Consider the following 15,005-nt stretch of genomic DNA (forward strand, 5'->3'; position numbering starts at 1 on the left):
TTTGTCACTCAGTCGTTTACTCTCCCAACTCTCGCTGCAATTAAAGTATATAGTATCACACATGTTTTTCTGGTACTACCGTATACCACAGCACATGCATAGGCGCATTTTAAGTACCGTACATGACATCTCCCCTGCTTAGCTTTCTCTCTCTTCCAAAGCTACACCAGCATGTTGATTTTCCAACAAGAGGAGATAACATCCTGGACCTGGTCTACACTACACACAAAGGAGCATACAAAGCCACCCCCCTCCCCCACATTGGACTTTCAGACCATATCACTGTTATGCTAATGCCCGCATACAGACAAAGGGTAAAAGCGAACAAACCGGTTCGTAAGCAGGTAAAAGTGTGGCCTGAGGGAGCCTCCGATGCTCTTCAAGACTTCTTTGACACAACAGACTGGGAAATGTTTAAGCAGGCAGCCACTTACAACAACCGGACAGACATAGAGGAGTATACAGACACTGTAACCTCTTACATCACCAAGTGCATCGATGATGTGACCCACACAAAAGACATCATCACTCGGGCTAACTGGAAGCCATGGCTGACAGGGGATGTCCTCAGGCTGCTGAGGGCCAGAGACAAAGCCTACAGAGCTGGGGATGAAGCTGGCATGAAAACAGCGAGAGCCAACCTGTCCCGTGGCATCAAGGAAGCAAAAAAGGAATACACTCACAAGATAACCACCCACTTCAAAGACAGCAGGAACGCACAGAGCCTATGGCAGGGCATTCAGGCCCTCACGGACTACAAGCCCGCGCCACAGAGCTGTGAGAGCAACATCCCTCTGCTCAACAACCTGAACCGCTTCTTTGCTCGCTTTGAAGCACAAAACAGCACCTGCCCACAGAAGACCCATCCCCCTCTACATGAGCAGCCCCTGTGCCTCTCTGCCGACAGCGTGAAGAGGACACTTGCTGCTATCAACACCCGTAAGGCAACAGGTCCAGACAACATCCCAGGTCGTGCGCTGAAGGACTGCGCAGGGGAGCTTAAGGATGTCTTCACAGACATCTTTAACACTTCCCTGAAGCAAGCCATCGTCCCATCATGTTTCAAAGCTGCCACCATCATACCTATGCCGAAGAAAACTGCTCCATCCTGCTTCAATGACTACCGCCCTGTGGCACTGACACCCATCATCATGAAGTGCTTTGAGCGGCTTGTCATGTCACATATCAAAGCCATTCTCCCCCCCACCCTGGACCCCTTCCAGTTTGCATACCGAGCCAAGCGGTCTACAGAGGATGCAATCTGCTCTGCCCTCCACCCAGCCCTCACCCACCTGGAAAAAAGACACTCATATGTGAGATTGCTGTTTATAGACTTCAGTTCTGCATTCAACACCATAATACCACAACAACTCATCTGCAAACTGGACAAACTGGGACTTAGTACCTACCTCTGCAACTGGCTACTGGACTTCCTCTGTCAGAGGCCCCAAGTAGTACGTGTTGGCAACTATACCTCAAGCAGCATCACACTGAGCACAGGGGCCCCCCAAGGCTGCGTGCTCAGTCCGCTGCTCTTCACCCTGCTGACGCATGACTGCACTGCAACCTACAGCAACAATCACATAGTGAAATTTGCTGACGACACAACTCTGGTGGGTCTCATCACCAAGGGCGACGAGACTCAATACAGGTTGGAGGTCGACCATCTGACCACGTGGTGCAGGGACAACAACCTCCTGCTGAACGTCAGCAAGACCAAAGAGATTGTTGTTGACTTCCGGAGAGGTCACACCCAACACCTGCCACTGACCATCGACGGTGCTGTGGTGGAGAGAGCGAGCAGCACCAAATTCCTGGGGGTGCACATCAGTGAAGACCTCTCCTGGACCACCAACACTGCATCACTGGCGAAGAGAGCTCCACCAGCAAGTGCTCCACCAGCCATCATGACCACATTCTACCGAGGCACCATTGAGAGCATCCTCTCCAGCTGTATCGCTGTGTGGGGCGGAAGCTGCACTGAATACAACAGGAAAGCCCTGCAGCGCATAGTGAACACAGCTGGAAGGATCATTGGTGCTTCACTCCCCTCCCTGAAGGACATTTACACCACCCACCTCACCCGCAAGGCGACCAAAATTCAAGTCACCCCGCTCACAATCTGTTTGATCTACTGCCCTCTGGGAAGAGGTACAGAAGCCTGCGCTCCCGCACTACCAGACTCACCAACAGCTTCATACACCAAGCTGTAAGGATGCTGAACTCTCTCCCTCCTCTCCCCCCTCCACCATCAGCTACATAACATCCTGGACATTGGACCCACAATGGCCGCCTGCACTACTCCACTTGCACACTTGCACACTTGTACACTTTACAACTTGGTGTTGTTGTCCTGAAAACACAACACTTCTGCTGCTCTTACATAACTTGCACCACTATGCCACTTTCTTTATTACTTAGGTCAAACAGAACTACCCAAGCCTTTTATTGGCCTGACTTTGCACTAGTATTTTATTGACTGCCCATGCACAATTTCAACCAAATTTTGCTGCTCTTATTTTTTCATTATTATATGTGCCCTCTTATTTACTTATTTACTTACTTTTTTGTTTACTTGAATGTTATGTTTGTCTGTGGACTTAAATTGGTAAAATGTCTTGTCTTCACCGTGGGATAGTGAGAAACGTAATTTCGATCTCTTTGTATGTCTGGAACATGTGAAGAAATTGACAATAAAGCTGACTTTGACTTTGACTTTGACTCTCCCGTCCTTGTCTTTCACTGTAGGGAGCGTTGTCCTGATCTTTCTCCCCATCAACAACTCAGCTGGGCTAAAGCCGGTGGTAGCACACAAGGTAGACCTATAAATCAATAAGGCCATCACCGGATCTGCTTGTTTGAGGATTTTCTTTGCCGTCTGAAAGGCTCTCCGCATGTCCATTGCCCTGTGGATGGTGAGGGCTAGACGTACAGTGTCTAAAGTCAAGCTGTCTCGCCAGCTTCTGAAACTCTGTGCTCGAAAACTGCGGCCCATTATCGCTCACCACCTCATCTGGAATGCCGAACCTGGCGAAGACGGCCTTAAGCTTCTGGATGACTTGTGCGCTCGTCGTTATGGGCATGTGCAGTATTTCAATAAACCTGGAGTAGTAGTCTGAGATGACGAGGTAATTTTGGTGATTTTTCTCACAGAGATCCATTGCGATTCTCTTCCACGGACGTTCTGGAAGCGGTGTGGACATGAGAGGTTCCTTTTGTTGTGTTCTTTTCAGTTCACAGCACACCTGGCACGACGTGACAAGTTTGTGTATTTCAGTAGAGAGGCCCATGTCCAATTTTGTTACACGTGTTGCATGTGGATTCTCGCGCAGGGCAGTTTTCCTCTTTGTTATGTCGCACTTTCCCACACTTTCCATTTCCACCATTCCATCGGTTAGGCTTAATGTAGTGTTTCGTGTGCTTACTGTGCTTGTGGGTAACTTTGTGCACCACTCCTGTTGTCTCTCCTTGCATGCTGACTTGCGAAGCGACCTCCTCCGACTGCCACACCGTCTCTACGGTTACTGCCAGAGTCAAGTTCTTTATTAGCTGCAATTTTCGTGAGACGTCTTTGTCTAGTATTCCCACAACGATTCGGTCACAAATGTTCTCTTCCCTATTTGCGCTGAAATCACAGTGTTCGGAGAGTTCGTACAAAGCCCTAATAGATGTCTCTGCTTTCTCTCCCGGTCTTTGAACAAGTTGATGGAAATATGCCCTTTTATTTCGTCTAGGTACGAAGTACTCGTCGAACTTTCCCATTACTATATCAAAAGTATCCTTCTCATCATCGTCCGTGAATGTAAACGAAGGAAACACATTCTCTGACTCGCTTACCATGTACGGTGTTCATTTTAGGACATCCTCAGACTCAGGTGTCAGACTCAGAAAAACATCGGTCATCTTCAGACAAAACAGCCTCAGCGTCAGAAAAACCTCTGTCATCTTCAGACAAAACTGCCTCAGCGTCAGAAAAACTAGACTCAGGTGTCAGACTCAGAAAAACATCTTTCATTTTCGAACAAAACTGCCTCAGCTTCAGAAAAACTTCTGTCATCTTCAGACAAAACTGCCTCAGCGTAAGAAAAACCTCTGTCATCCTCAGATAAAACTGCTTCAAACCAAACTGCCTCAAGGTCTCAGAAAAAACGCTGTCAGAAAAAGTGGAGTCAGGTCTCAGAAAATCAGGTCTCAGAAAAAACGCTGTCAGAAAAAGTGGAGTCAGGTCTCAGAAAATCACGTCTCAGAAAAAACGCTGTCAGAAAAAACAGAGTCAGATAAAAAAAGTCTCAAATGAAAAGTTATTGTGGGGACAGAAGAAGACGACGGATACAGAACGGTGAGTTTAATATTATGCTTAATACGTTATTCTGTCACTGGCAGGGTAGGAATTTCACGGCGGCCACGACGGCCGTGGTAGCCCCTTGCGTTGGCCGTGAAGCCCCTTTGAAAATCATAGGTTTACAGGCCACGGTGGCCTTGGTGCCCCCTTCTTTCAATATTCTGCTTTGTGTCCTACTAATAGCGATTTTTATTTAGCCTGCGGCCTGTCAAAATAATCTTAGCATTCACAGCGCAAATTAATTTAGTCTTTTACGCAGTGGAGAAAGTGACATCGCAAGAAAGTGCGTCCAAATTCACCCATTCTTCTCAGTTGAACTACTCGCGAAGTAGCCTATTCATCACACAGACATCACAAGTGATGTCACATGAAAGAGCTTTTTCTCAGCTTTTAAACGATGTTAGCCGATAATTGCTGTGTTGAACGGTTCGCGAGAAAAGTAAATAATATAATTCAATTTAATCATACATTCTACTGAAGGTTTTGCGTCCATGATCTCCCTACCCATTCATCTCGGTGGAATACTTTACGAACCCTTCTTTTAACACATGACAAACCACATATCAGAATAAACAGCAGACCTTACCGAACATAAAGGTGTAAAGCAGTCCCCTGTACAGTTAGCCGTTCCAGAGTAATCCAGTTCTGAATTTGCAGTAAATTTCGACATGCATTGATGTCTCCAAATTTGGGCTTTAAGTTTTACAATGTGTTTAAATTGTTCCACATGATTTCATAACGGGCCAAATACAAAATAAATGTTACAAATATCGCCTAGATATTGGTAAATCAGAGGACAGCTGACTAAGAGTTTGTGAAGGAGGCCTGATCACAAAATGCTAAGCATGCATCTAGGCTATTAGAGTTTCTTAAAGATGAGCTGTGCTTAAATTTAAATTGTTCAATACATGATTTCATAGCAGGCCAAATATAAAATAAATGTTATATATAGCCTAGATATCTGTTTTTATTAGATGATCAGATGATTTACAGTTATATGTAATATGTCATGTTTCATGTTTTTGTAATGTTTCATACAATGATGCAGGTCTACTGCAGTGAATAGGCTAAATACAACTTTGATCATTTTTATAGCCTACTACTGTATTGTTAACTTTGGCCTTGGTGCCCATGTGGCCTTTGTGCCCCCACCAAATATGCCCAACTGAAGGCCAAGTGGCCTTGCCCCCAGAATGGTGAAATTCCAAGCCTGGTCACTGGCATGTTATAGTTGGTGCTTGGTTAGATGTAGAAATTATAAGTAAAGGTAGAAAGTGATCCAATGGTATACACATTGTAGGAAATTCATGGATGTAACTTAGCTAACCTCACTTCGCTAGTAACATTAGCAGCTGCTGTAAGGCACATACCGGAGTAAGCTACGTACTACATACAGCAAAATAATTTGTTTTTCGTAGGATTACGGTACATTCAATGAGCTAGGGAAAAGTGGGTTAAACATTTTTCCACCACGAAAGTCCAGAACGACACCTGGACCATTATTTCTTACTTTTGCTAACCGTTTCCCAGTTGTACACTACCTACCAGTAAGAAACCTGCATCATTATCATCACATCATTATTCCCAAACCCCCATAAAGACAAATGTGCTATGTCATGATGTAATACCATATAATACCATTATGATAATACATGAAATAGCAGGTACCAACAACAAGGCACATTTCTCTAAATAAGTTAAGATAACATCTCATATCAAATGAATTCAACAACGCTGCAGTTATTGTCCCCTGGGGATTACATTTCAAGTACCTGTCTATCTTTATGTCTGTCTATTATTGTTGTGCAATGACAATGACAACTGCTAACATTTTATAATGGTATTATATGGTATTACATCATGGCATAGCACATTTGTCTTTATTTAATACTTAATACTTTTCTGAGACCTGATTTTCTGAGACCTGACTCCACTTTTTCTGACAGCGTTTTTTCTGAGACCTGACTCCTTAGAGATGTTTTTCTGAGGCAGTTTGGTTTGAAGCAGTTTTATCTGAGGATGACAGGTTTTTCTTACGCTGAGGCAGTTTTGTCTGAAGATGACAGAAGTTTTTCTGAAGCTGAGGCAGTTTTGTCTGAAAATGACAGATGTTTTTCTGAGTCTGACACCTGAGTCAGGTTTTTCTGACGCTGAGGCAGTTTTGTCTGAAGATGACCGATGTTTTTCTGAGTCTGAGGATGTCCTAAAATGAACACCGTACCCATGGCATATATCAGGCTGCTCACCTGCACCGCGCCATCTTCTCTGTTAAGTTTGGTAGCAGTTCTGAATCTTACAAAATGCTGCTTCCAATCCGGCCACTCTCCTGGCTTTTTAAACGAAAAGTTTGTTGGAAGATTTAATTTTGCCATGGCTGTTCACTAGTCATCCCACTTCTGACACCATGTAAAATGATAACGAAGGAGGCAGTTTATCACTCAGTCGTTTACTCTCTCAACTCTTGGTGCAAGTCAAGTATATAGTATCACACATGTTTTCCTGGTACTACCGTACATACCACAGCACAAGCGCAGGCGCATTTTAACTACCGTATATGACAATGAGAATCAATACCATGCACTTCTCAGAAGAAAGCCCAGTGTCTGAGATAACGTAACGGTAGCCTACTTTCTACAGAGGGACCATCGAGAGCATCGTCTCCAGCAGCATCACAGTGTGGGGTGGAAGCTGCACAGATCAGAACAGGAAGACCCTCCAGCGCACTGTTAACACAGCTAAGAGGATCATTGGAGCACCACTCCCCTCCCTGCAGGACATTTACACCACCCGCCTCACCCGCAAAGCACTAATGATTGTCAAGGATACAACCCACCCTGCACACGAACTGTTCAGCCTCCTGCCCTCTGGAAAGCGGTACAGGAGCCTCCGCTCCCGCACCACCAGACTGGCAAGTAGCTTCATCCACCAAGCAATCAGGATGCTGAACACTCTACCCACTCTCCCATCACTGACAGCCCCCCCCACCCACCAGCCAACCAGGAACCTAGGAAACTACCAAACACCCCCCCCCCCCCCCCCCCAACACCGCCATGTGGAACTGCACTGTGACTACGCAGCCAAACGTGTTGCTGCTTCACATCAAGCCTGATATACTTGAATTACTGCATACTGCATATCAATGTAAATATACAGGTCACACAAGCACAAGTTTAAACTTCATGTAACTGTTAAGACTATAGAAATATACAACACAACTACCTCTATTTTTTTTTTAATATATGTCCTATATTTCTATTTTGATACATACATGTTCTATATTTCAGTCTTGCACTTTAATTTAATGTTTATTGTCTATGGCTATGTCCATAGTATGTCTATGTCTGTATTTAAAGCATGTCTATGTCTGCATGGGAAAGTAAGAAACGAAATTTCAATTCTTTGTATGACCAGTGCATGTAAAGAAATTGACAATAAAAGCCGACTTGACTTGACTTGACTTGACTTTAAAACCCAACGGTCTTCTCAATTTAAAAGTACAGGAACACCCTGTTATGTAACACCAGACATTTTCCCTGTTGTTTTCCAATGATGCTTTGCAAATTACAGTTCATGTCTGTATAATCAGACACATAGTTTGCATGTCCCAAAATGCACTCCTTTTTACAGCCATCTGTTGTATTTTAGTAAATACAGTGGGTTCCTGCAAAATTTGCTGTATATTTACATCAATTTCTAACAGTGTACTGTACAATACAAACTAATGGCTTTAATTTATGCCAACAGACTCAAAAAAGGTTTAAGTGACCTCATCAACGAAACTCAAACTGGTTTCATGAAAGGCTGCCATATAAGCTGCAATATCAGACTAGTTTTAGACCTGGTTGACTATGCTGACTCAATTGATTCAGATGCTATTATTCTGTTCCTAGACTTTTGCAAGGCCTTCGACACTATAGAACACAAATTTCTCTTTAGTTCTCTGGAGAGATTTGGCGTTGGCTGTAACTTTATCTCTGCTATCAAAATGTTATACAAGGACATTAATAGTTCAATTAAACATTAAAAATGTTACGTTATACAAAATGTTATACAAGGACATTAATAGTTCAAATTCAAGGCATATCTATCTTCAATAGAGAGATTAAGATTTCACAACTTGCTGACGACACTACGCTTTTTTTTTTAAAAAGACAAGGGTCAAATCCCTATTGTGCTTAGTTCCTTTCAGTCATTTTCTCAAGCTTCAGGTCTTTTTCTAAACGTAAATAAATAGTATATGTATAAGTATATATACTCTTTTGATTGTCGTGGTCTTTATTGAAATATATCCTTTAGTTTATATATCTTTTATGTAGTATCTTTATTCTGTGTAATATCATTGTTTTGTGAAACTGAAGTCAAGACAATATTTAGGCATCATCTCAGAGTCCAGGGTTTGGTCAGGGGAGAGGCTAATGCGCAACTTAAACTAAGGTGAGCAACTTTTGCTTAATAGCAGCTAGACTCCTCTGATCAGGCTGTACACGGAGTTATGAATTCTTGTCTAAAACGTCCTCCAGTCAAAGAATCTTGCTAAAACAAAGACCAAGGGATTAATACTGCAGATTATGGTAAGCATTTGTGTGTACACTAATGGAAAGGATTTTGCATGTCGAGAATCAAAAGAAATCAGAAGTTCTGCATGTGGAGAACTAGGCAAATTCCTGCATGTGAAGGAATACTATAGCCATATCAAAGAAGTTTTGCATGAGGAGAACTAACTCAATTCCTGCATGAGAAGGAATGAGAGAGATAAAAGTAACAGTTTTGCATGTGAAAAACTGAAAAGGTCTGCATGTGAAGACCTCATTTCCTGCATGTGGAGGAAATAATACTAACAAGTTGAGTACAGCTGATATCAGGTCTGAATAAGTTGAAGTTGAAACACTCCAAGAGTGAGTGGACATGTTGTGTAAAAGTTGTGGAGGTAAAGTTAAAAAAGAATACAAAGAAGTGTTGAATGGAAGTATAATAGATTTTTAGTATAGGTTGCTGGTAGAATTAGAAGTCCATGGCAGAGCATTGGTAAAAGACGTCATATATTTGCATAACTTGTGATTAAGGAGAAGAGGCTGTGTGTGTGTGTGTGTGTGTGTGTGATACCAGGCAGAGGAGCTGCTGGTTGAAATAGGCAAAGGTGGGGGCTTGTGTAAACAGAGCAAAGGTATGCTGGGGACAAAGGATGTAGGTCTGAGATGGTTAAGGAATGTTGAACTGGGAAATATTGGAAAATATTTCACTTTGAAAGATTTTTGGGGAATGTTTAATACTGCAAAGTGTTGGGTTGAATGTTTTGGTCTTCCATGATCAAAATATTAGAAATGGTTGATAATGAGAATGTGGTAGTGGGAAAATGGTTTTGAAAGGTTGGTAACGCCAGAACAGAATGGTTCTGAATTACAGTGGGCAGTTGTCTGCAGAAGTGGAGTGCTGCTTGCTGAGAATATAATATTACCATAATAGATGGTCAAGGCAAAAGAGGAATAGCTTCATTGCTTGACTCTGAGGCTGTCATAGTCACTTTGACCTTTTAAAAATTGAATTGGCAATAATGAGAGATACAGAAACAGTTCTGCTAGTTTTTGATTTTCTTTAAAAGACTCTACAGTTCTATGTTAAAAGATTTTCATGATACTGGATAAAGGCAAATTATATTAGTGTTTACATACTTTAGTCATATAGCTTACGTGTATAAATAATTCACTATGGTAGTCCCATAATGTATAGTGTATAGGTTGGTTAGGCTAGTCTCTTTAAGGTTTCTGTTATGCTTAAAAGGTCATTTCAAGTTAGCCTTGTTTATAATAAGAGTATTATTACAAGTTAGAGAGAGTTAGTGGGAAAAATCACATCTGTGCTATGCTGTGGATGAATAGGCCTACTGACAGATGCATAAGTAGGCCCATCATGGTTAAATATAGAGTTTTAAGATCCAGGATTTGGGATGAACACTGATGGCGGTTCCAGGTGTTGGATAAGTGTTGTTGTGTCCAGTGTTGACTAAGATATATTATGTATTAGTAGTAGTAGTATGTTGACAATTGATAGGTTATATTAGTGGTAGCCTACTAATGATATACAGTATATTAGCTTATCAGTAGGTGGTAGGTTCAACTGTTAAATTAGCATTGTTAAGGATAAGATAATTATGATAGTAGTATTAATAATAGGTGTAAATTAAATAGCTTAGCTATTAGCATGACTAGGCTAGGTTTGCATAGTATTATTAGGCTCAGATAGCTGTTGGCATTATTAGGCTAAAGCTGGGTCAGCAACTGGCATTACTACACTGGATAGCAGTATTGAAGTTAATTTGGTTCATGGTAACATTGTTGAAGCTTAGGTATGCTTTAGAAAGATTTTGTGATGGATTATAGTTCATGGAGGACCACAATGTTATTGGGAAAACTAATTGAATTTAAGACTCCTTTGGATAATGTTCTAGACATATATAGGAACTCAATAAGGTTTATCAATAACTCATATTACAGTTATATGTTTGGTGTATTGTGGTATGTGTGTCATGAGTATGTGTGTTATGAGTAACATCCTACCTTGTGGTGTTATGGGTGTTAATATACATGTACAATAAGATCAGGTATTGTTTCCATGTACATTTACAGTTAAAGGTACAGGTGACTGTTTAGCTCTGAAGAGGTGGTTTGGGCAAGGTCATTTGGTTTTAGAGCTGTCCTGCTATGTGGAAAAGGTTTATGGCTATAGGCTATGGTTATAGCCTTCCCACATAGTCCTGTTTTTGTTAAGAGTTGGAAAAGGGGTTTTGTATTGTCCACATCACTGGTTGCATAAGCCAAGATCAACTGACATATGATAATAATCAAAAAATGGTTAATATTTGAAATAACGGCGACACTGAAAAAGACTGACTCTGACTGACTTAAAACGTTTTGGATTACTACTTTCTATTTAACAATCTAGATGATGGGGATATTGATGGTTTCAGAAGATCTCTGGGGATATTTAGTTTCTACCTGTCAAATGGTTTGAAGAATCATATGGTATAAGGCAGCAATTGTTGTTAGCACTGGGGGTTATTTGATGGAAAGTGGTGCTAAGCTACTTGGCCCTAGAGTATCATTTGTTATTTGCATAGCTATATTATAATTTAGATAATACTGTTATAATTAAGTGGTTATATAGGGTTATATGGGGTGTTAGTTAATTTGCTGTTGGGGTTTCATGGGGGCTCAGTACAGAGGGAACTTTAGAAAAATTAGTTTGTGAAATGTACTGTGGGTCTAGTTATTTATAACTAAGAATATGTATAGCGTAAACTTTTTGTGTAAAAATCATAGAAATGGGAAATTGATTTATACTTGGTATACATAAGAGGTTTAAGTATATCTAGCCTACACTTAGACTTAGATTTATACTTAGAGACTGTATGTAGTATAGTATATTTCTAATGAAGGAAAGGTTTAAGGATACTTATTTACCTATAGCTAGAGGTTGGATAGATAGATGGATGCTTTATTGATCCCCAAAGGGAAATTCAAGAATGAATGTTGAATGTTGAGAGGAGGTATGATAAGGTATGATAAAGTTAATTTCATAAAATTCATTTAGTAAATTTTAATATTACACTTTTGATAAAGTTACAGTGCTAAAGGATATTAAAATGCATGGAGACAATTAACTGGAAGTATGTTTTGGTGGTGAGGAATGGCATAACATATTAGACCATTCACTGTGGAATGCAGCATATGGACAGTAAGAGCTTCAAAGTTATAGAATTCTATAAGATAATTACTCTAGTAATGTTTAGAGAAACTGGGTAAGCTGACTAATGGTAAAGGGAATGCCATGGTCAACCAAGTAAGTATGGAAATTTGATATTCACCTATAAGGTAATAAGTAGTGTTACAGAAACCCCAGGCTAAAGTAAAAGGGATCAGTTGGTAAACAGTACAATGAAAAAGTGTTGCAGAAAAGTGGTTGAGAGAATGAGGAAATATACAGATTTATGGCCTATACAAGAATTAATGGATTTAGCACTGTAACAAAGGTCAGGGATTACATGAAAATTGACAATAGTAGAGCTATAAGAAGAATAGGTCAGCCATAGTGGAAATAGTAGGAGAAAGAGGTATTTAAAATGCTCAAAAACATCTTGACATTTTGATAGATTAATACAATAGGAGATAAGAGGCAGAAGTAAGGAGATGACTTGGGAGTGAGTGACCATAACTGTAGGAATAATAATAGATGCAGATGTTATAGGAAGAAATAAGGGATACAATGTACAGTTAATGGTAAATTACAAAAGGGCAAGATAAAGTAGATGATAGATCAAGAGTAATCTAGTAAATACTACAATCTGCCTGCAGCATGATTTCCTCATCCCCTCCAGCTAAACAGTAAATGTAATGCTGCCTCTTATATCTAAGGGGGGAAAGGCTCATTACCAGACGTGTGAGGACATGCTGATGTGCAGGGGTTAATCCAAGTACTCCCTGTCCTGACTGAGTTCTGAGCAAGTTCAGCACAACAGTGCTAAGCGACAAACTGAAAAGAGACTCTGAGGCCTTTGTTAAGGCAACAGTGGCAAGCTGGAGAGCAAAAGAGGGAACTTGGAAGTGCAATGGAAGCGCTTGCAGCATCAAAAAGACAATACAGGCACCTATGGTGACCTAAGGCTTCAAGCCTAGGGAAACCAGTAGCAGCACCATCCTCAACACTATGGCAGTAGGAGGAACCATCACAGGTGTTCCCAAACCTGTCAGTCTACTGGCCTATGGATAACTATTATAGTGGGCACAGTCAAGCCCATGGCAGCCACAATCTCCACGTCAGTGGGGATGGAGACTCAGACAAGATGGGAATAACTAAGGCAGAGTGAGAGGAAATTACAGAGGAGGCATCATGTGAGAATGGACATCTGAAGCAAGACAATCATCAGTTTGTTTTGACTGTCAAAGAAGTGGACAAAAGAAACAGGACAGGGAGAGGGAGGAGACATCCAGGCACTGAAGGATGACCCCAACGAGCATGCCTTCCTTTTCCCTTGTGAAATAGCATAGTTTTAAGGAGGCCTAAAGAATTCTACAAGAGAAGGGGGATACCAATACTATCAAAGGGAGTTGATGAGGAAACCATGCTGAGGGACTCTCTTATGGGTGAGCCCACCTGATACGCAATGATGCCCTGACTAGGTACAGAGAAGGTAGTTAAGACATCTCTGGGTAAGTAGGTAAATACTTTGTTAAGCAAATTTAAAGTATGATTACTCTTATTCTTACCTTTATTATATTTTGATTGTTATTTTGAATAGAAGTGACTACTATTTAATCAATTGTAAATGTAAATGTTTTAATCAAATTAAGTGACAAAGTGATAACACTGTTATTTCTAATGTCAAATGACACTGTGGTGGTGTAAGTAGGTAAGACTAACTTGACTATGTCCTAGGGACTGTTATACATTAAAATATTACCTCTAGATCATGGGAGTTCCCTAGTGGTCACTCGCACTCAATAAGTCTAAGGAATAGAATTATTTAGCTTTAATGGGAAAAATAAAGTTTGTAGAAATATTGAAATGATGTAATATCTGCTTTACATGTAACTAATGTGAAGCCAAAAGATCTTACGTACTATACTATAACATTTGATAAAGAAAGCAATAGATAAAATAAAGAAAGCAGAGAAATAGGATTGATAGAATAAGAAAATAGAACTAGGATTTACTAATAGTTTAGATAGCCTAGATAAAGTAGTATAGGGTTAGAATAATTAGAAGAGGTAAGCTTAGTTTTTGAAGAATAAAACATTATAAAAGTCTATGACATGCAGAAAATTGGAGTAAGGTATGTTGAAGAATGATGAGATTACTGTATGTCCTAGAACATCTAATTAATATAGCTTACATAATAACCAGTCTTAAAGTAGTATCTCAAATTGACAATAAATAAAATAACAATGCTTATAGGGAAATTTGCAAAAAGAGAATAGATGGAATTAGGATTATTATAAGTCATTGTCAGAAGATTAAAATGTTTTATTATTTCAGAAATAGAAAAGCTGGTGGAAAGATGTTGGTCTTCATGGAAGGAATGGAGGTCCACCAACTCTATTCTGTTAATCACTGTAACAAAGGGGGGCGAACCCCTGGTAGAATGTTAAATTGTATGATTTGTTACATTTGTTACCTTGGGTTACAGATTTTTTATAATTTTTCACTGTCATTATTTGATTAATGTTTTAGTTGAACGTCCCTTTGGAAAAAAAAAAAAAAAAGAGTCTGCTGAATACTGTAACTTTAATGGTTAGTGGCATTTATATGATACTAACCAGATACTTTCCCAACAGATACTTGATATGGTGCTTTCCTTTGCGCATAGTTGGGATCTATGCGCAAGGGGGGAGTAGGAAAGAGGAATATTTTTATTGAAGGATTTTCATAGTTACAGGAAGTTATTGATGATAGTCTAACAGATGTCATGTGTATAGTCATAATATCAGGAAAGTGATAGTGTTGTCTAAACCATTAGGTCCCAGAAGGATCATGAAAACACTTAAGTGATTGATTACATTGATATGATAAAAATAAGAAACTTTGGTAGTGGTTTGTAGGGGTTTTCAGATAATAAGGGCAAATTACATGTTAAAAGGGAGAATTGCAAAAATATGTGCCTCAACAGATT

The 15,005-nt window shown here is 40.3% G+C and overlaps 1 long non-coding RNA gene across 1 annotated transcript; it reads left to right on the forward strand.

The window, feature by feature from the left end:
• Positions 1–11,784: 11,784 nt before the first annotated feature.
• Positions 11,785–14,868, forward strand: LOC121679652. Its single transcript, XR_006021369.1, has 2 exons — positions 11,785–13,545; positions 14,372–14,868. It is a non-coding gene; the product is annotated as an uncharacterized LOC121679652 (long non-coding RNA).
• Positions 14,869–15,005: the final 137 nt, after the last annotated feature.

The sequence above is a fragment of the Alosa sapidissima genome, chromosome 13, assembly GCF_018492685.1.
Source record: "Alosa sapidissima isolate fAloSap1 chromosome 13, fAloSap1.pri, whole genome shotgun sequence".
Taxonomy (NCBI): domain Eukaryota; kingdom Metazoa; phylum Chordata; class Actinopteri; order Clupeiformes; family Clupeidae; genus Alosa; species Alosa sapidissima.